General features: G+C 41.1%; 1 protein-coding gene across 8 annotated transcripts in view; it reads left to right on the forward strand.

Moving 5' to 3' along the window:
• Window positions 1-22,462, forward strand: part of AKAP13 (A-kinase anchoring protein 13) — a 229,029-nt gene that overhangs the window by 10,319 nt on the left and 196,248 nt on the right. For 7 of the 8 annotated variants that reach the window (XM_052807307.1, XM_052807309.1, XM_052807310.1 and 4 more), the window contains exon 2: window positions 10,997-11,051. The exons of the other annotated variant lie outside the window; for it this stretch is intronic. The gene's annotated coding sequence lies outside the window, so the exon portion shown is untranslated. The remainder of the gene's footprint in view (window positions 1-10,996; window positions 11,052-22,462) is intronic. 8 annotated transcript variants of the gene reach the window in all.

Below are 22,462 nucleotides of genomic sequence, written 5' to 3' on the forward strand. Positions count from 1 at the left end.
CTGTTGGGATGCTGCTAGATGACAGCCTAGCAGCAATGGGGAATTTGGGAATACGCCCGAGCTGGGGATTGCACTGAGGAGCTCTGGGAGTGTGCCTTCCAGCCAGGGAGAGTTGTGGGGTGGCGATGGCATGGACCACCCTGCATGTTGGGAGCTAATTGTCACCTCTGCTTCTTGCTCAGCCTCAGCGTTACCAAGCCATGCCTCATTCAAGACCAAACTTTTGGATGTGTCCTGGGCAGTAAGCAGCGTACTGTGAAAATAAAGGAGTAATCCTGTTTGCTAACTTCTCCTTGAAGTTAGCAAACTTTCTTAGTGCAGGATGCTGAACCCCTGGTGCCGTCATGTGCCATGTCCTGGTTGTAGTTGCCTTGGTCACTGTCCTTGCCTGCTAAGGAGCACAGGCAGGATCAGAACAGACTTTGAGTTTTGTTTACCTCTTTAAATTATCTGTGTCAACTCCACAGTGTCTGTTATTCAGAAAATAAATCTTGTCTGATACGTCCAACCCAGAAAAGTGCTTATATATCCAGCAGCCAGGAAATCGACTAAGTCCTGATCTGTTCTTAATTTCTTGTGTTTCCTGTGGTTTTATTGTTTGTGTTACCAGCCCTAATATTTACATACTTCTGAATGAGCTTTTCTTTTTTTGGAAGATACTGCTTTGTTCGTATGCCTTGCAGAACAGGTTCTTCGTTTTTTTTCCAAGAACCAAACAACTTACTTTCTCAAAGGAGTAGGAGAAAAAAAAAAGGAAGATTATAGGAAACACCAAAGGGAGATATCTAAGAATAGAATTGTTTTTTGCTGATGATATGCTGAGACTCATTCTAAACTTGCATCTTCCTTCCAAATGTCCTTGGGCTCTTTGAGAGCTTTGTAAACTTCTTGCATATCAGATTATGTGCTTGTGGGTGATTTATCTGAATAGCAGATGCATTTACAGTTGGCATTTTAAATGCAAAGGTGCTTCTATGAAAATGCTTGTAAGAACAAAGTTGTACTTTCCACTAAAACCCCAAAGAGTTAGCAGGGCAAGTCAGTGGACTTTGCAATGTTAATGTTTAAAAGTGCTGGTGAATGTTGTCCAGCTATGTCTCCCTGGAAGCTGATGTTGTCTTTTTTTTCTGCAAAGTAAGGAAGATTTCACGGTTATGTTCCTGCCTTTCTTCTGGGTGTGGGGGAGTGATGGAGCTGGTGTTCTTCTGGAGGTCTGTCACTTGGTACATCAGCTGGCCTTTTTTTCCATGGATATTTGGTTTCCTCTAATAATCCTTTAGGAACTAACTTGAAGTTGTCAATTTTTTTTAAAAACAATGTGGTCTCTAAAGAAGTTTTGATGACCCTTTATTTGCAGGTATTACTGTTCTATGTTGATTTTTCAACTGCTCTTCAAATATACCTTTTAAGAAGTAAGGCAGAACTTTAGGACTTTTTTTTTCTTTTAAATCTCTTCTCCCTGCTATGAAATAAAACCTATTTGCACGTTGATGAGTAGTGGCTAGGAAGCCTGTCTGGTTCTGCAACGGGATCCATAAATAGCATTAGTGTCTAGTTTACTTTGGGAAGGAATCTGTCCCGTTGTGGTGGTGGTGGGAGGGGAGCCTTGCACTCACTCACAGTAAAGTTGCCCTGTCTGGGCAATGTTCACCAGCATGACACTTTAAAAGAAATATGATACAGCATGTGTAGCTTAAGTATTTGAAGTACAGAACCCCTTTAAAAGCTCAAGCAAGTACTAAGTTTAATAGAAATGGGTTGTATTGACTTTTTTTTCTCTATACCTCTGCTGTGGGCTCAGAAAGGACTCTGGATCTTAAAGCTGGTGTGAAAAAATGCTTTTCCCATCACCCTTCCTTCTCTTGCTGCAGGGAGCACCTTGGGACAGGCGGAGTGCATCGTCGCATGTGGTCTGTGTATAACGCTCCAGTGTGTTTGGGTGGATGGGGCAGCGCTTGGAGTAGCTGTTCTAGTTGCCAGACTGGATCTGGCAGCTAATTCTCAAACCTGTTAGGCCTCAGGATTGAGGTTTGGATGAAAGCCTCTGAAACTCCCCCTCCCAACCATTTGTAAGGATACTTTTTAAGCCAAGAGCACCAGGTTTGGTCTTTGGAGCATTTGGTTTGTGGCACAGTTGCTAAAGGAGCAGCTGTCCTCTGTGCTAGATTAAAAATCAGTTTATTCTGGAAAACAGAAAGAGAAAGTTCAGGTGGTTCAGGGACCGCCCAGTTATTCATCCCTGATGCCCCAAAAGCAAGCATATGTGCACCCCTCTTGCAAAATGGCAGTAGCAGGTAATGAGCTCGAGGCTGTCCTGTGCACAGACAAGGCTTGGGATGCTGGTCTCCTGTTTGGATGACAGTGAGCAAGATGAAACAAGGCAAAGTTTCAGAATTGGAATAAAAAAAGCTTTTCATTTTTGCCCCCTTAACAAAGGCGGTGGTGAAATGCTCCTCTGCTGTGCTCTATTTTCCTTTTTTAAACTGCTTGTGGCATGGTTGTTACTGGATGTTGTGAAATGCAAGTAACGCCAAGGTAGCAAACTCGGCATTCCTGGCTCCTTGGCACTGTTTGTGAATGGAAACATCTGTCCATGTCCTCTCTGGTTCGATGCCCTTGCACAGCTGCCCACTTTAAGCATGGCTCAGTGCTGGGCCATACGTGCTGCTGAGTCCTGGAAACCCTTTTCTTAACTTTTGCGTGTGTACACCACACAAAATGGAGGAAAATCTAGAGGCTAAAAATGTGTAATTAATTTTTTTTTTTTCCCTTTGTAAGGGTTTTAGTGCAAGTCATTAAAATATCTGGTGTTCCTCTGCCAGCCTTCGGCTGCAAGACCCGATGCAGGATAGACCTGATCTTGTGCTCTTGGTAGAGTCTGGCTCTTCTACTGGTCCATGCATCTCACTTGGATTTCACTCTCAAATCGCAACCCCTCGCATGGCAAATGCATAACTATTCCCTGTGTCTCCTATTCAGATTATACAAATAGGCTGTGGCAGGGTGTAAGCTTCACTTGAAAGGACGTGTTCGTTTGCAGGCTTGGAGATAGGTGATAAAGAGTTGAACTGCTGTTACATGAAACCACCTCTTAAAGAGGAGTGGGAGCAAGGGGAATGACACACAACTGAAGCAGCAAGTGCAGAAAGGAGGGTAGGAAACTACCCTGATTATTCACTTGGTGTTTTTTCTTGAGCTTGAGTGGGAGATCTCAGTAGCTTTCTACTAATTAGGCATTTAAAACAAACAAACCCCCCCCCCTCAAAACCCAACCCAAGCAAAACCCCAAAACCTAAGAAACCATGCAAATAATGCAGGAAATACGTAATGAACATTTTACGATTGGGAGAGATAGTAACCTGAGCTTCAGAGCTTTACATTGGCTACAGGATGTAAATACTGCTTGTGCCGACACAGATGAGTGTTGTGTAGCAGCAGCACTGACAATTTTGACTTTAAAGCAGACTTCGTAAACTTTAGACAATGCTTTAAAATCTTTTTCATTTAAACTAGAGAAATTGTTATGAATTTTGTCACATTAGTGGAACTTGAAAATGAGATGTCTTTACAAGGTGTTTTCTTTTTACTTTTCTGCTTGCAATTTTAATCATAAATTGGCAAAAATGGAGGGGAGAGGGAATGGGATGCTTTTGTTCCTTTAAAAACGGTAGAAATATCAACCATTTTCCTGTCTTCTCCCTCCCCTTGTGTGTGTGGTGAAAGAGAAATGTCAGTTTTTAAACAGATCAAAAATCTTTCTAGTACCTAGCATTGGTTTAAAGCGAGACTGTACGGCCAGGTTTTGATGGGTTAGAGACATATTAGGTGCATTAATACAACTGGCTGTGATGCATTTATGAAAATGCTTTTGCATGTTTTTAAAGCTTTCAGTGATTTTTCTTTTGCTATCTGTATCTGAAAAAATATTTCTCTAAGGGAAACCTTAACTGTGCTAGCCAGGGAGTAATTCTGCATGCAGTATATCCAGTTCTGGAAAAAAGTGGGTTATTCCTAACATAAATTACATACTCAGAATTAACTAAGATTAAAATTACAGTGAAGACAGGCTAATAAGGGTTTTACTCTGCTTAGGAATTTGACTTAAAGCCTGCATTGGAGCCCGAAGTTGAATTTGAGCTGCCAATTCAGTGGAAGTGTAAAATGCCTCCCTGTCTTGACTGGAGTAACCTAATGCAGAGTTTTAACTGAACTAAATTTTTTTTCTCCTTTTCATTGGACAAACTTATAAAGAATTATTCTGATTATTTTGTTTTCCCCTCTGAGTCATCCCAAAAGCTAATACAAAGCATCATTGCATAATGGAGGGGGCTTGTTTCTGCTATCTCTAGTGTCTTTTCAGGATTTCCAGCCCTGTAAATAATTGCTCAGGGCAAAAGTACACTAATATTATTTGATGAACAGGAAGTCTACAAATAGCCGTGGTATTTTGCCATAATTATATTTGCAGTGATGCAGGTGTTTTGTCTTACCCATAGTCAGGAAAACCAATGTTGCAAATAGATTTGTAAGAGCATGCGGATGAGGAGGTAGGGTGTAGGTTTGAAGGAAGGTACAGCAGCAAAGTTGAATTTAAGGGTTTAAAAAAAAAAAAGATTTTGGGAGGTGCATTGCTGATGGCACTGCTGCTGTCGCTTGGCTTTGTAACAGCAAAACAAAACCATCTGAATCGTGATTTCTTCAGAAATGGCAAGATACCTTACTTCAGTGGGTTTTTTTGGTGGGGGGGGTGGCTTATGGTGATCTTAGATTGATGTGCTGCAGGTTCTGCTCAGGGAAGGCTCCCACTGTTGTCCCAGGGCTTGGTATTTGTTAATGTGGTAGTTTTGGCTCATGCTTCTCACCCCCAAACCTCTCCTTAGCTCGTGTGGCGCAAAAATCCTTTCCTTGGTTGTGTTGGTGAATGGAGCAGCTATGTGTTCACCCTTGAGCAGCTGCTTAGGTGACACCCCATGTCTCCTCCAGACAGTGAGAGTGTTAAAACACTTCATTAATACTTGAGCACTCTCAATAAGATGGCTGAAGGAAATGAAATACTGTTGTTAAAGTAATGCTGTCAGAAATGCTTGAAACCAGCTATATTGGGAGACTGACTCATCCTGCCCTTGCTCTGGGAGCATGGCTGGATGCAGTGGGAGGGTATCCTGGGTTTTTTTTGTTTGTTTTTTTTTGTTTGTTTTTTTCACAACTTTATGACCTTGTATCAGCAGTCAATGAGTTTATTTGGGAGCACACTGATGCAGGAGAGAGGACGATATGCAAATGGGAATGTTTCTGTGGGTGATGCTCATAGCTGAAATGGTCCTGGAGTAGTTATTTTGAGAGGAAATCTTGGCTCACGTTCATCAAGCTGAACTACCAAGAGCAGCCTGTGATATGGAAGAAAAAGGGATGGGGAGAAGGGAAAGGAAGGAGGTGGTGAGAGGATGCGTGTAGCGGAGAAGTGGAGCACCACTCGTGTTATCTCTTTGAAGTCCCCTGCTTTTCCTCCCATGGTCATTATTCCAAGCGGGCTCTGAGGTTTGGAAAAAAAAATTGGTATGTTTGCAGGGAGCAGGTATGCAAAAAATTGCTGTGCTGTACATAAACTTAGTATGAAAGTTTATAACTGAATGATATTGTCAGTTGAGTTTGATTCTGAAGCTTTGGGAGGCATAGCAAAATACTTGTGTGCCAGCTGATGTGGGCTGGTATAAAAATAAATAAATATAAAAGATTGTCCCAATCTTGCTTAGTACTGTTCTTGAGCGCTTCTCTCAACTTTGGGTGTTCTTGAAGAAATTGTTCTTTCTTAGCATAAAAAGCAGTACTTAAGATATTTAGACAGAAATGGTGCTGCCTCTCCAGAAAGGAATATTAGTATAAATATTCAAAGTGTCCAGTTAATCCAGCAGGATTGTGAACCAACATATGATACCATGTCTGTGTGCGTTTATGACTAATTATGAATGACTTGCGCTGTGAGACAGTGATAGCTTCAATACTGCCTTTTTGTTATAAATACAGTGTCTTCTGTGCTATTGTTTAAAGACTCCTTTGGAAGCCTGATTTAACAGTGGAGTTGAGTGAATAACTCAAAAACTTTTTATCAAGTACTTGTTTAAATTCTAAAATGAGCTCACCATAACCTTTTTATGCACTCCTCCTACATGTGTCATACAAATACTAGAATAATTGAGTTTTACTAGTGCAAATGTTTCTGTGAAGCAAATTTTTAGAGCTTTGATGTATGACTGTTTATGGAAAGGGGAATGTTAAAATCTCACACACCAGTGTCTATGCCAGAAACTTGTGCTCGCTTACTTAGGAAGAGGATGGGGGACGGGACCTTCAGCTTCATGTGAGCAGCGCCAACTAAGCTTGTTTGTCAGATTGACTCGTATGCAGTTTAAAAACTGAACACATGTATTTAAAGGAATTTCAGATGTATCTCTCTTCCAGGCCATTTGTATCTCTCTTGCAGGCCATTCTACAAACAGTAGCAGTACTTAATTTTAAAATATTTGCTTTTTTCAGATAAATACTATTTCTGACTCTTTTTCCTGTTCTCCCTCCTTTACATGAGATGAAGCAGCACATTCAAAATGCATCTGCTTAGCATCACCAAGTAGCTTAACATAGAGATACAGACCAGAGAAAATCCATAGTCATCTTCCAGGTTTAGTCTTTCCTTGGCTTCAAGTCCAGTTCAGGCTGGAGGAGAGCGTTGCAGATAGGTAATTTGGGTGGATTTAGCATGGCTACTTACATATATTAATGTTTGCAGACTTGGTGGTGAAAGCTTGTTAGTGTTAAGTCACGTTTGAGTACTGATGGTCTTTGCAGGGCTTTTATTTGCCTTTTAACCAGGATGTCTAGAGAATTGGCATTCGTTTGTCTTTTGCTTCTGAAAAGAAGTGGAAGACTTAAAAATTGAAAGCCAGCTCAAGAAGCAGGAGTTGAGGATTAGGTAAGCAGCTGGGTGATGCTGTATTCTCAGTGGAGAATTGTTGCTTAATTGGCTACAAGAGTTCAGTAGAGGCTGTTCTGTTTGCACACAAACCTTCTCCTGTGCATGCTCTGGCAGCCCTCTAACATTTCTGGCACCTCTAAGCATGTGCTGCAGCTTCTGTTGGAGGATGAGATGGAAAACCCATACTCTTTCAATGCATCAGTTTGCAAAGACTGAATTGCATCTGTGGGCTGTGCTCTCTGAAGTTTGGATTTCTTTTCTGACTTTCAACTCCGAGCTCTGCTGAAACCTTAACAGTCTAAACGTGATTACCGCACAACTGTCCAGGAACGTGCTGAACTTCAGCCACTGGTAAGCATCCATGCCATGTGCCCCTCACAATGTATGCAGAAATCTGGAATTGCAGGCTTATGTGGCGAAGCAGATTCTTGGAGCGACAAAGAAACTACTATTGAAATCTTCTATTGCCTTCACTTGCAGCTATTCCAAGTGTAACTTCTAACAGTACAGAGGCTAGAAACTAGGCATCTCTATCCACAGCCAGGCCTGTGAAGGGGGACACACACACCTAACATGGCCTTTAGAAGTAGGAACTTTTGGTTTGGGGGATTAAAAAAACCCACAAACCCTGGCATCATCACAACAACCAGAAGATGGGCAGTGAAATCTAAGAGCCAAGTAAACCTGTTCTTTTTTTGGCTTTCCTGAAACTGTCACGTGTGTAAAGTCATATTTTAACAGAACAAAATTAGTTGCATCCAGCTCCATAACAGTGGGCGCTGGCCTGTTGTTGTGCTTTTCTTGTAGTCTGTCAACTTGGAGGGTAAGACTGTTCAGACTTGGTCTGACTCCCTCACATCAGCTGTAGCATCTGGTGCAGTTGGGTCTTTATCAAGCTGAAAAGAGTTGACCAAGGTAGATCTAGTTCATGCCTCTTCATTTCCTTGCAATGGAGTGAGTATCAATGGTTCATCAGCTGTAACTTGCCACTGTGGGTTCCTCAGACTTGAAAGCAAATGGAAAGGTTTGGGTGCACTTTCTTCACTTGTTTTTAATTAAATATTGGTGCAACAAGAGTTGTTTTGTGACAAGAAAGACCCAACAATCTTACAAAACGTGCACAACAAGCAGGCTGTGTCTTGTCATCCCATTACGACATTCCCACTGTAGGAAACACCCTCTGTGCTTTGATAAACTTGTCCTTATTAATAATGCTGAACTGCAAATTAACATTTACAATTACTTTTGTGCATTGCAGATTTAGAACAGTATGTTGTCTCTTCAGATATTTTGTTGCAAAGCATGTGTGAAGATAGGTGAGCAATATTACCCTTATTTACTGTGTGGGGAATCAGACTTGGCAGCTTTTTCTGAAATACCCACTAATCTGAGCATTTGCCAGGTAAGCAACTGTAGTTTACAACTGAAGTTGGTGATTGCAACAAGCAAGATCTCCACTGCAGCACAAAGTGGGAAGAGTGAGTGCCAGCTGAGCTTTGCCTTAAGTGATATGTCTGAAGAGATGCAGGCTGGTGGCAGAATAGAAAGTGACTGTTGCCTCCTGGTTCCCTAATTCTCTGCTTGATCACTGGGAAGAAATTACGTGACCACTGAGCAAACTGGAGTGTCTGTAAAGTTTGTGCTGAAGTTTTGTATAGAGTTAATAATAACCTAAAGAAGAAACTGGATCAAAACAAGCTCTGGATTTTGTTGTAGCTCTTTGCTTTTTGGTTGCATGTTGTATTCTGCAAAGCAAGATGTAATTTGGCAGCCTTTGGCAGCCTTGTCCCTATTTACATAAGCATCTTTGATAGTTCACCCTCCACGTGGCGACCTGTGGACCATCTCTGTTGGGTCTTTATGCCATTCTAGGTTTGGTTACTCCCTGTTTGGTTATCCCCTCTTTCTGCACTCCATCCCTGTCTGATTCAAACTGGTGCCTGTTCAAAAATGCATCACCTTATGTTTTAAGTCTTCCTGTCCATATAATAGTGTGTTGAAAAACATTTTATTGTTTTTGCTTGTATTGATCTCATTTAGCATTGTCAGGGGAAAACAGTTTATAACTTGGTGTGTATTTGGACTGGATGGAGTAATGATGAAGTATAGCTGAATTGTTTTCTTTCTTTTAAAGCTGTATACTATTTTCTGCTGTGGGTGTTTTGATTCTTGTTTATTTTGCTAGTTCATTTGGAGAAGAATAGTCTGGGAGAGGGGAAGGAAGAGGCAGGGTTTACCCCTACAACCGTCATTGTTAGCCCTAGCTTTTGGTAGAGCTTTGCTGCTTTGGCTCGACCTTTTTAAATTTGAGAAATGTATTTTTGTTTGTATTTCCATCTTGTTACATTTTAAAACTATTTTAACTATACCAGATTGTTTGAACATTAATAGGGGGCATGTTTTTTAGAGTCTTGATAGAGTGAGTTTCCAGGCAGCTTTTCATCTGCCAAGTACTATACTGGGCTCTCAGTGGTGGGGTTTTGCTTGGTTAGTTCTGAGAATCTGCAAAGCAACTGTTCAAAATTGCTGACACATGTTAAGTAATGTGGAAATCACCATCCTACTCTGCTGAAGTCTGAGTGCTCATGTTGGCAATAAGAACAGTATCTGACCCTGAAAATTATACGTGAACTGTCTTAATCTGGAGAGCATTTCTAGGCAGTGTCTTTCCTCTGACTCTGGATAGTTTATCTTTTTCATCTCAGGTATTGTTCTTTTTTCAAAAAATATTATTTGCTCAGTCTCTTAAAATATCCCATTCTGCCTTGTCCATGTATTTTTGAATTATTCAACCACATATGCATATTTGGTGATGCCAACTTAAGAGTAAAATCTCAATTCCGTAGTTGAATATCAGGAGAGGTAATGCCTAGTTCTAACAATAATGCTATTGGTATAATGCTTATTAATGAGAAATCCATCATCTTCCACCTCCCTCCTCCAAACCTTCACTTTTCAGCTTTGGAGCAGCTGTAATCAGCCTGTACAATTTCCCTTCCTCCTCTCATGAATAAATCCAACTACCTTATCTTCTGTATCGGAAAGTCTTCCCTGGCTTTAACAGCCTCTCGAGGAGCATATAAAAGGGGCTTTCACTGGCTAACAGGAAGCAAAATGAATAGAGGAACTTTTGATAATGCCCTGTCTGTCTGAGCGGAGGATCAGCCCGACTAAATTGTACCAGATTAGTGAATGATAGTGCTTCAGCTGGGGCCAGAATTGTAAGTTTTTAATCTTGGAACAAGCAATGACTTCTTCCTCTCAAACAGTGATCAACTCCCTCTTTGATTTGGAGGCTTGCAGTCATCCATATTCAGTTAGTTTGGGTGGTGGTTTTTTTTTAGTTTGCATTCATGAGTCTTAACAAGCTTTGAGTGCTTTTTTTGGTAGCAGTGGTTTTGGTAAGACCTGTCATGGCCGCATGCCATTTCTACCAGTAACTTGCACTGTGCTTTGGATTTTTATGCCTGTAATGAAATCTTGTGCATCACAGCTTTCTTAATATCGATCCATGTTGTGCTGTCTCGCAGTCTTTTGCAATTAGTCCTGGGGTGGTTTGGATATTTTTTTTATAAGCCAACACTTTTGGTTTCTGCCACCTTCAGTTTTACTGGGGTGGGTGACTCCTCCTTACTTCCTGCCCAACAACTTGGTCCCAAATGTCTGATAATCCAGCTCGACGGGAGGGACAAATGACTGAAAATCTAAATGAGGCAGCTTAGCTAATTGCCTTAGGCCTGACTTGTCTGCTGGATAACACTAGTTTTATTGCAGTCCAATGTGATTGACATTTGAGGAATTGCACTGGTATAATACTGGCAACAGCAGCAGAAAATCTGCCCTATTGTTTCTGATATGTTTGCTGCCTGAGGAGCACCTTTTTGTTACAAATAACTATCTGAAATGCAACCGATAGAGTGAATGTACTTCTTTTTCTTTAAATCACTAACTTTGTGTTCCCAAGAAAAAAAGTGAGAGTATTATCCTACTCACTAAAATTTTGCCTTTTTCTGTGGTTTTTTTCAGGCCTTTTTTCTTGGATTTTAGTATTGGAAAACTCTCTAATGATAACTTTGCTTAGGTAAGTGAAGCAAGATTTTTTTTTTTGTGGGTTTTTTAGAATCACTTCCCCTATCTTAACTTCTTCTGCATGTTGTGTTGTAACTGTAATCTGCCAACCAGCTGTGCTGCATGTGCTGTGGTTAAGGCTAGAAAGATGTAGTAAACAAAAGTAGGCGTAATGCCTGTAGTATGACATAAGGACCTCATTTATTAATTTAATCAAATGAAGTGGACATGGTGCAGAATAATGAAATACAGCTTTCATCTGCATATTACTCATATTACTGCATAATCTCACCAATTTATACTTTGGGTTTTTTTTCCAAGAGATGCTCTACATTTATTTAATTTTTTTTTCAGGAAGGTAAACTTGTTTTGTTAATATCACTTAATGTCATTTTGTTAGGAAAATGAAGCCTTAATACTTCCAGGTTCGTAGATATAGTTGCTCTTCCTCCATCCCTTTCTCTTCCCTCTTTTTTTCAATAGTTCTAGGCAGGAATTTCTGACATGGAGGGCAAATCATAAGAAGCTTGAGAATTTTATAATTTTTTTTTAGCCCAAAAGATGGGAGAACCCAAACAAATTTAACATCCCCCCTTCCATCTTCTGAACCCCATCTACACCTCTAAAATGCTAAATTCAAGCGGATCAGTGATAAACAGGGTTTCTGAGTGTTGGTTGCAAGCACATGGTCTTGTCTACTTCTAAATACCTTTGCAAACCCAGTTCCTGTGCTGCTACATAGCACAGGGGCATTCTTGTGAGCCCAAGTCCAGCCCAGCAGCGGCTTGGGAGATGGGTGGAAGAGCTAAGTGTGCTGCTGTACCAAAATGTACTCTATTTTCCTTTCTGTGTGATGGAGAGAAGATTTGATTGACCTCTGATGCAAGGCAACAAGTTCATCCCCAGATATACAGCTAATTTGCTGTATTAGTTGGAATTGCTTGTAATCCTGGATAAGGCCAAACAGCGACTGCAGTATTCGCATGGGAGTATAGTATCCTAGCATCTATGCTGACAAAGATAAAAGTGCTGCTGTTCTTTGTAAAGCGTCTGCAAAAGGGTTCTCTCTCTTCCCCCCCCCCCCCCCCCGTGTTATCTGCTGCTGGGTCCACAGCAGTACCCACTCTGTCTCCTTCCAGTGGATGGTCAGTGTGGAAGCTTCTTGCCTCTGTCCCTGGAGATGATGGACCTCAGTGAAATAAAATTGATCCAGTCTTACACCAGAAGTCTTCTCCAGTCTGCTTCTCCCTGGCATTTGTCCCTCTTTGGGGAGGACTCCAGGAGCGTGAATATGTCTTTAGCCTTAAAACCTCATTTTAGCAAAACAAAAAACTCTGGAGAGACTCATGGGTTCCCTTTAGTTTTCCTTTTAGGTAGCTTGTCTGAGTTCATCTATCTGCCATTCCTTTACCAAGGTACTGAACTCAAGTCTTGTGTAGCGTGGCTTTTGTCTTTTCCAGAGATGCATGCGAACTGGCTGGTGGCCTCCAAGCTGTGGGTGCTCCACCTAAGGTGGACTTTCTAGTCCCGATAGATGGTCTGCCTGGCAGTTTGCTAAGCTGCAGGCAGGAGTGGACTGTAAGACAAAGCTGAAGCTGGATGTGCTGGCGTCCTTTGCATTTTACTGATTCAGAGAAAAGACCTTAGTAGAGCCATCTATTCTTTGTGTCTGAGAACTTGTTGCTTGGGATCTTGCTTGTGAGACACATTTGCCTGTTGCAGCGTGTTTGCAGTTCCCCCATGTCTCCCTCGACTGCTACATAGCTTAAGGAGTGATTAATTTTCAGCCTGAGGCTGTATTTATTGATGCTGCTGCCTGTCCAGACAGTGGAGAGGACCCTGCAAACCAGGGAAGTATTTAGGCAGCAGTTTTAAGTCCTTTTAACTTTGTGTATTAGACACATCTATGAATATATGCAGACCTAGCTAATAAATAACCCAGGGAATGGTAGTTAAGAGGAAAGGACATAATTAATTCTGTCGTGTACTCAGCTTTAAAGTTGGATCCAGAGCAGTAATGCATTACGCTGGAAAGGTAAACACTGTCGTTATTCAACAATGAAATGCGTATGAGGCTGACACTGTTTTCCTCCTTTTGATTTAATAATTTTTTTTGCAACGGTTTGAATATCTTAGATGGTCTTTGTTTGGTATGGTGGAAGCCTGATGAAGCCCTACGCTTTGCGAAGGGTCATTACTCCTTTATTTGAATTGAGTTTTGTATTAATGCTGCTTTGCTGACACAGAACGTGTGCTGTTCGAGAAGGCTCTTACTGTGTTTGCTGCGGTTGGGGTGCTTGGCTGCAATTCCTGCAATATAGTTTGGAGGGAGGGTGCTTCTGTTTTATCAGGTGATCCCTTTTCAACAATTGCAGTGTTGACCAGGTCAAATGCATGTGCCACATAAAAAAAAAAATAAATCCTTTTTGTGGAGATGCTATTGAAAAGCTGATATGAGTTTCTGTTAACTTGCATCTCTTTTTTTCCTCACCCTATACCAGAGTGCAGAGAAAAGGTATGACTGTAGCAAATACAACTTTACACGGTCCTTCAAGCTTAACATTTTTTCCTTTTTTTTTGGATTTTTTTTTTTTTTTTAGTGCAGAGAGGGATATGGGGGAACCCTCAATTTGCATCTTAAAACATTTAAAATTGCTGTGAGAATGATGATGAGATCTTTGCTAAAAGGTATAGTTGTCATGGTAAAAAGTTACATAAAGCAAAGTAGTTAACTTTTTGGCTTGTGATGATAACTGATAACAGGAAAAAATGCTAAAGTGATTGCAGTTTGAAGCTCCCCCCTTATTATTACTCATCACGCAGCCTCTCCCCACCCCTTCACACTTCTCATCTTAGCAAATTTCTTCATGTATAGTTAAACACACACAGAAAAACAAGCAAAGACTTTATATACCTATTTCTGGTTTGTCCATGTTCCAGAGAACCCAGCCTGAGTATCAGAAGATCACCTGAGTTTGCATAAATGAAGATGTGTGTATCTAGAGTGGGTTGGTGTTGTGCAACCCCTCAATGCCTCTTCCTGTGGAGTTTTCTTCCAAGTTTTGCAGCTCTGGCTCTTCCAGCAGAAGTCTTGGGCAAAAAACACTCATGGAGACACCAGTGGAATAGCTGATGCGGCTCAGCAGCTGCCTCCTAAAATAAGTGGTGGAAGGATGCCTGTTTCTCGTAGCAATATTTTCTTTGGAAGACGAGCATCTCCTCAGCATGTCCTTGGCTCTTTGTCTCCCTAGCAAACTATAGCACTGAATACTCCTTCCACTGTTCCCAGCTCAATCAGTTTAAAAGTTCCTGGTTAAAAGCAACATGGTAAACTATATTTCTGTGCTCCTTCAGGGTCTGCTGCTTGTGATTGCAGACAGCTTGCAAAACTCCCAGGAATTTGGAGAGGAAGGGAGTCCTTCCTTGGTATGGATCCAAAAGAAGTTGCATGTTGTCAACTTGCACAAGCTCTTTCTTTAAAGTATGAATTTTTTTTTTTTTTTTTTTTTTAGGGGGAGGTATCTGATAGAAAATTGCTAGCCCTTGGTGGGTGGCATGAAGCACATTGACTGGAGGGTCTATTGTTCTGCGGTTAATGTGCTGTTTATTTTGCAGCCCGTGATCTTTCTATTTTGCTGAGGCAGATGGAGGGATTCCCAGTTCCACAAGCATAACCCTGGGAGAGATTAGTTGGTTTTAGGTTTCACCACTTGGATGATGAGGTTAGCCTTAGACAGAGATGCATCCCTGTGTATGGAAATGGTTTTGGCCCAAATCTTGTCTAGCGATGTAAAGCCTGAGAAAGGACCAAGAGGTCGGCTTCAGCTTCATAAGGAATGCAATGTATGTTCATTCTGTGGCATGTGTGGACTGCTGCTTTTTTTAATTTCAAAAAGGGTAAAAAAAGTAGTTACAAGCTTATGTGTTATTTTTTAAAAATGCTCTAATTAGAGCTACAATTACCTCTAAAGTAGAGCCTACTTTACAGCTACATAAATATTTATATCGGCAATACTGAAGCACTAATGATAAAGAATCCTAAGAGATTTTTTTCACAGCTACAAAGCAAAGAACATCTCAGTCTCAGCGTCGACTTTACCTGTCTCCTACCACCGAGCTAAGCAACATCCTCAATCTGCAGACACCAGGACTTTTTTTTTTTTTGCCATCAATAGCAGTCTTAAGTAATTGCTCTGCAGTTCTCCCAAATACTTGTTACAGAAGTGAGCTCTTCTGCTCGTGTCTGTTAAAGGTCTGATATTTTTGATGGTGTCTAGAAAACTGAAGCTCTGAAACAAGCTAAAATGAACAGAAGCTTGTTTCCTCTTTGCTCACATGGGCACTTACTTCCCCATCTGCTTTGACTTTGAAGATTTCTGAGGTTCTTCCTCTGTCTGACCCACTTGGCATAAGCTAGAGAAGATTATCTTTCTTCAATAGCCAAGTTTATAGGGCTTCAGCTTTTTTGTAAATAATCCTTGGAGTTTTGAGTGCTTCCTTTCTCATTCTTTCCCCTTCAAAACTGACTGGCTGTCGTTTGTGTACAAATTAGGAAATGCTTTTTCAGTCTATAGATAGAGGGGAGAGTTGGTGCATTCACTAGGCAAGAGGACATGTAAAGCGTGCTGAGGAGATTTCACTAAGTATCTGTGATTTTAAGTATTTATCTTGTGCAATTTCTACTTGTCCTAGCACAAAAGAGCATCAACCATAGAGGACGGCTTTGCTCTGCTAGTCCTTGTACAAGCACAATTCCAGAGGATGTATGAGTATGAGACAAAATACAGGACCTGGATCCACAGAAACATCTTTATAGAAACATGTAATTTTTTTAATGTACTCAAAAGAGGAGGTCAGGGTCATGCTCTGTCTTTGCTTTCACGCTCAAGTACCTGCACCAGTAATTGGTTTGCATGTGTGACTGGTTATTTTAAGGTAGCATTAAAACTCACTTTCAGCTTTACTGAACGTAATTTTCTTTTATTCTGAGATGGAAAATTGCAGTATTGCTGTGTTTGGGCTGTTGGGTTACAGCTGTGGTATCTGCAACTAACTACTTTGGGTCTCTGCACACTGAGGTGACCTCTTCTGTTCCCATACAGATGCGTGCTATGCCATAAGAGGTTTTGTTGAGTAATTATCAATAGTAGAAACAGATACAAGGTTTTATAGAATAGATGGTTAATTCTTCTAATCTGCCTTGATCTTAAAATTAATTTTAAGGTTATCTGAAACAAAAATCCCCAAACCTTCCTCCAAATTTTTGTACATCCCAGTCAGGCAAGACTAACAGAAACCAACTTTCATCTAAGCGCTGGGCTGTTTACAGTTACTAAACCTTTGACTTCTGTGTGTTTGTAGATAGAAATGAATAGTAAGAGTAACAGAATAAATATCTTTGTTTTGGCCTTTCCTTAATAAGGGAGTGGTGGGACAGCCAACACAAATAATGTATGAAAGGCTTGAGGTCGTAGTCTTGCTGTCCTTAAACTCTTATTGCAGCATTTTTCATTGCCCAGAGTGAGCTTGAGTGGCTGTTGTAGTCCTTTGCTTTTGCCCTGAATGAACCAAGGTGTGACTTCATACCTGCTTTTTCCTAGTAGCTTCGCATTGACCAACAGCATATGTATGTCTCAGTTTTGGCTCAGTTTTTCCTTCCTTAATTCTCCCGCATCTTGTAGCCATTTTCCTGCTGCCAAAGCATGAGGTGATTCTTGGTTTTCTTTACTTTTTGTTTGCTGAGCCTGGTGGGCATGTGACATTTTGGGTGGACTCAGAGGTTCTGCAGACCAGCTTCTCTTGACTTGAACTTTCAGGGCTTGTGATCTACACGTGGTCCTTCTGGCCTCTTGGTAGCAAGAGAGAACAGCCCTGCACGGAAAGATAGGCTGTAATTTTGTCCTGCTTTGAACGTGGGATTCTAAGTATTTCCCATTAGATGTACTAGTAGTATAAACAAACTGTTTTGTTTAGTGCAAGCTCTTTATCCTGATAGGATTGGAGACATCTTATAAAGCAATGACTATAAATTTTAAACTAATATTTGTCATTATTTAAATAAACATAAATCGGCATGGTATACAAAGAACACAGAAGTTCTCAGCCCAGGGACCTGAAAGACAGACCTACGTGGACGTAGGCTGTGTACTTTTTGTCCATTTCCCTATTAAATTTAAGGCATTGCACACCTAGTTAATATCTTTTTAAATTTGTGTCAATGATAGAATGGATGTGTATTGCAATGGACACAGATTTTGGTTTTAAAGTTACAGAATACACATAGGAGGCATGTAGGCTGAGCAGATATTAAGGATGGCAGATATTTTGCAGGTCTTCTGGTGCAACATCGTTGCCACTCTAGTTGTCTTGATATAGAGGACTCCAAATTGAAGCCTTTAAACTCGAAAGGGTAAAGTACTGGGTAGCATATTGTAAAAAGTCTTGCAGAGTGTGGGAGTAGATGAGTAATTCCAAAAATGGAATGCTGGAGAGAAGTTTCCATGCCAGGCTGTTAAATTTCATTGCTGTGTTAATTAGAAAGGAAGAAGCCCCTTAGTTTTTATGAAGTTTTCCAACTCAGTTGAAGTTCTATGACATTAGATGCAACAACAAAATGATCAAGCACTTGTCTGGATGTCAGCAGCCTTGTACTCCAAGCTAATTGTATTTTTATGAATCAGTGTTAACTTTTTAAAAATAAAGATTGGGACTTGGAAAAAGCAGATGCTGATGAACATGGGGAAGGATGCGGCAGAGAATATAGTGTTCTTGGTAATGAGGTGACCTCTGGCGCTCTAATTTTGTTTACCAAGTAGCTGCTATTTTTCATACATAAAATGTAAAATTTTACCTTTGAGGAACTTCATTTTAGGGGGTGGAGGAGTGCTTTCAAGGCCTCAGTTCAGCTCATAATCCAAGAGTGAATTCAGTATCTTCACAGACTGAGGGTGTATGAGATTTTAGTTCATCAGGCTTTTCAAAAAACTACAAATTTGCAGATGTATGAGGGATTGGGGGGGAAGTCCTTACCTCTAAGTGGTGGTAAACTTTAAAACTCATATGGGATGGCTCTGATCAACAACCATTTCAATGTTCCCATAAAAAGCTTATGACTTGGCAGGGTTTCAAGGACTGGAAAAAAAAAATGCTCTGTATACAACATGTTTTATTAATGTTGAAGGAGTAATGTTGCTGTATTTCAGCATCTGCCACTGCATAGAAAAAGTTCAGCTTGGCTCTTGTAGACTTTGGCTTTTCCTCTGAGTAAGACAAGGTGTGACTTCACATCTGATTTTTCCTAGTAGCCTTGTATTAATCAGGAGTATACATATTTCCAAGTTTTCCTCCTTTTCCTTCCTTAATTCTCCTGTGTTGCAGAGTAAATTCATGATTCCTGAACCTCAGCTGTTACTGTAAAGTATATTCACATAAACCTTGATGTTAAGCATCACGTCCTGCTTACTTGCTGTTATGACTTTTTGCCTCCTTTTAAGCTATATGTAAAGGTGAATTTGAAATTAGGCAGTTGAGAAAGCAGTAGTCTGTTAAAACTTGGCAAATGTGGTTGACCTAATAAAAGCAATTAAAAAAAAAAAAATTTTTAAGGGAAATCAGTGTTGTAAAACATGAACTTTAAGATGAAATTGCTGAAGACAATTTGTGCAGCCAAAATGCTACGGAAGGCAGATAGGACAATTCAAGCACAAAATCACAATTTATAACCACATACCAGTGTTACCTCTGCATTGGTCTTGGCTAGGGATCAAGGAATGGCTTAGGGAGACGGCTGGAGTATGATCACTTACGGTGTGCAAGGCATCGGGTCACGCACTGAAACAGGAGTCTGAATTCAAATACTTAACACTGGCCTCTTTTAGCAAGCACTGTGCGGCCTGGCTGTCGGACACAGCCTGAGTTCTTTGAGACAGAAGTGTGGGTATGTAACTTCTTAAAAGTAGTTTTTGCTCCCTGAGTTATCATACTGTTAAATATTAAGTGAGATAGCTATATCTCCATCTTATGCTTCTGATTTGTCGGTACTATTGCTTAATTAATATTTATGAAGCACTTGGAGCACTTTAAAAGTGCTGTAGGATTGTAAAATAATACTGCCATTTGCGTGTGCACGCTCTTAAACATCAAGATTTCCAGCTCCTGTTGCGCAAGTGCTTGGCTGAGTCATGCAGGTTCTCCCTGACCCAGTCCTCTCTTGTTTGCTCGCTCCTCCCATTTCACCCAAGCCATCAATTCTTTCCTCATTCTCCTTCCTGCCATGGGTTTGCCAGTCTGTCCCTTGAGGATCAAGCAGTTCTGTTTCTTCCTCCTCTGCAAGTGTTCAAGGTCAAGGTGGATGGGGCTTTGAAAAACCTGATCTAGCGATAGATGTCCCAGCCTATGGCAGGGGGGTTGGAACTAGGTGATCTTTAAGGTCCCTTCCAACCCAAACCATTCTATGATTTCCTCCATAGATGCCCCTTTGAAGCTAATAGGTGTTCTTATCTCCTCTTGCCCTGTTCCAGCAGTGCCCATGGACATCTTGACCCTTTTCCCCACGCCCTTGAGGTTAGGCATTGGTTCCTGGCAGCAAACAAAGCATTTCTTCCTCCAGTTCCTCCTCTGTCTCTCCCACAGGCCCTGCACAGAGGTCTGGCAGTTGCCCTTTAGGGAAACCATTCAGACTTTTGATTTGCTTCCCTGGGGAGGAGTTGGGTGAGCCTTAGCTGCTCTTCTCCCCATGGTGGGCATAGAGATCCTTGGAGCTGGAGAAGAGTTCAAGGGCAGCAGCTGGACCTGGACTGAAGTTTGGGATGGATATGTGTGTGGGTGAAGGCTACAAGCCAAAAAGTGTTTTGGTGCTGCCTGTAGCAGGGACAGAGTGAGAAGGTGCTTTTCCAGGAGAGACTGGGGGGAAGGCTCATCTGGAGCTGACATGGCCAGCTGTGGCACTCCCTCTGCAGAAGTCATCCTGTAATGGCAACTGCTGCCTTTGCGAGGCACTTGCATTGCCTCTATCTGACCTATAAATGTTTTGAAACTTTTTTTGATATTTGTCAATACTAGACAGCTGAAAACCAACCATGTGAGCATGATTTGATTAGTTATTTGCAGAAATTCCCACTTCCGAGATCAGAGTAGGCTGGACTTTTAAAGAGGCTTAATATATTATCTGCAAATGAAAACAGAAGTTTAAGACTGGACTGTCTAACAAGAGATGCAGAAATACCAACTGCTTCATCAAAAGCTGAAATCCCTTTGTTTGTAACCAAACTGAAGCTCCCTGCGACTTGCTGGTGTTATCTGCAGTGCTGGCACCAGCGCTTACAGCCGGCATCCTCTGAAAAAAGAAAAGCTCACGTTAACTTGGTCTGCTTTCCCTCACTGAGCCAAGGCTTTAATTCAAGTGTGGATAAAGCAAGGAATTTGATCAGGCTCCTAACATCGGTCGCACTTTGAACAAAGTGAAACGGAGTAGAGCTGAGTTGCAGAACACAAGGTTTTTCTTGTGAAATCTGAAGTGTTTGGCAGGTCCCTGAAAATACGTGAGAATAGTCCCCGTCAAGTTGTTGCATACTCTGGTTCAGCTCCTTGCTGTTACCCTTGTGGGATGAACTTGCTGTGTCGATGGCGCAGAAGAATTTCTTTTTTTTTTTTCTGTGGTCCTGTCAGACAATTCCCTCAGTATCTCTTAATTTTGAATATTTATGGCTTGAGATAAGGTATGTATTGAGTTGCACTTAATCCTAAATTAGGTCTATAATCAATCTAGCAAAGGAGGAAAAATTTTGTTATGCTGGAACCCTCTTGGGGGCTTATGTGGGTTTTCTTAAAATAAAAATGAGGGGAAGGGAAAGGAGAATAGATGGTTAAGTGGTTTCAGTCACTATTAATGTTTGCCTACTGCAGCATTAACTTGTATTTCATGTCTTTTCCCGGGGTGGGAGAGGAAGGAAAGGAAGGAGGAAGTTGGTTGTACAATTTTAGTTAAACTAGGTTAGCACTTGTTAAACTGGTGTGTGTTACAAAGCTAAAGTGTGGTGGTGTGGGTTTCTTTTTGTATGCTTAGTCGTATGCAGCATCCCTAGAAGTCTTGGAGTTGCAGTCTCTTGGAAGATCTAGACTTGAATTGCTGTTGTCTTCATGGGGTGAGATTGAGCTGAATGTGCAGCAGGATCCGGAGAGTTGACGTTTTTTGCGAATTTAAAGTATTCCTCAGCTCCTGGCAATGCTGTGAGGTGTCATGAACATTGTCAGCACACAAAATTTTGTTCCGGATGCCTTTAGCACTTGTTGCTGTGCTCCTTCCTATCTTCTTTCCAGCCAGTTGTTACCACCTTTTTTCTTTCTTATTTCTTTTTTTCCAGCAGCTTGTTTAGCAAGGAATGACATTCTGCAAACAAACCAAACCTCGTCTAATCTAAAAAACTCAGAGCTGACCCAGCTGTGAATGGAGTTTTAGGTGGGAAGATGATCTCCACGAGGAGGTCATCCCATGATCTCCTGTGCTGTGCCCCAGACCATGAGCTGTGTGTCTGCCATTCACCTTAGCTGGCTGGAGCTGAACCTTTGCTGTTTATGCCTGTTTAAGAAGTTAATCTTTCTGAAAGGCACTGAGCTGCTTGGTGTGTTGTGGTTGCCTCAGCTACTGGAGTGTAAACCAGTAACTCTGGGGGAAATGGAGGGATAAACATTTGCTGCTCTTTATTTGCATGGGGAATTATAAGAACCTGGGGTATGTTTAGTGACTTGGAACAATTTTTATTTGAATGCTGGCTCGGTCATGACCTCTGTGCATTTACATAATGAAATGAAGTAGTCAAGCCATTGCAATGCAATAAGAAAAATCTGTTAAGATTGCAGTCCCTTTATTTATATCAGCTGACCTTGGTGTGACTAACAAACCAATTTTGCTTAATCTGTTTTTTTTTTAATTAAACATCATATACTTAAAGGAGTAAGTTACTGGCATTTAATCAAAGCATCTATGAAGTCTGCCCGTTGCTCAGTGTACTGCACAGGTTGAAAAGCTTTGCCAGTGCACAGGTTGGTATTTTAAATTAAATGCATAAAAGCAAAGGGAAAAAGGGATTAATGTAAGAACTATAGAGTATTCCTGTGAGTTGATTTGCATCTATAGTTTCTCCTAAACTTATGTTTATATCACACCATGGGATAGTTGAAGTGCCACTCACTTGAGGGCTCTGGAGTGGTATTTGTCAATGTGGCCTCCTAAGATAAAGCTGACTTATGCTGTAACCTCTCCCTCCCCATTGAAATCACAGGTGTGTTTGGCCTTCTATCCAGCTGGTGTATTTATAGAGCTGAATTGGACTTTTGTGGAGGGGGAGGAGGAGTCTGGCAGTTGCAGGATCTCCTTCCCTTGCGGAAGTGCTCCCATGCTCTGCCATGCTCTGCAGCTTCTGTTGC

This window comes from Harpia harpyja, chromosome 14 (genome assembly GCF_026419915.1).
Source record: "Harpia harpyja isolate bHarHar1 chromosome 14, bHarHar1 primary haplotype, whole genome shotgun sequence".
NCBI classification, from domain to species: Eukaryota; Metazoa; Chordata; class Aves; order Accipitriformes; family Accipitridae; genus Harpia; species Harpia harpyja.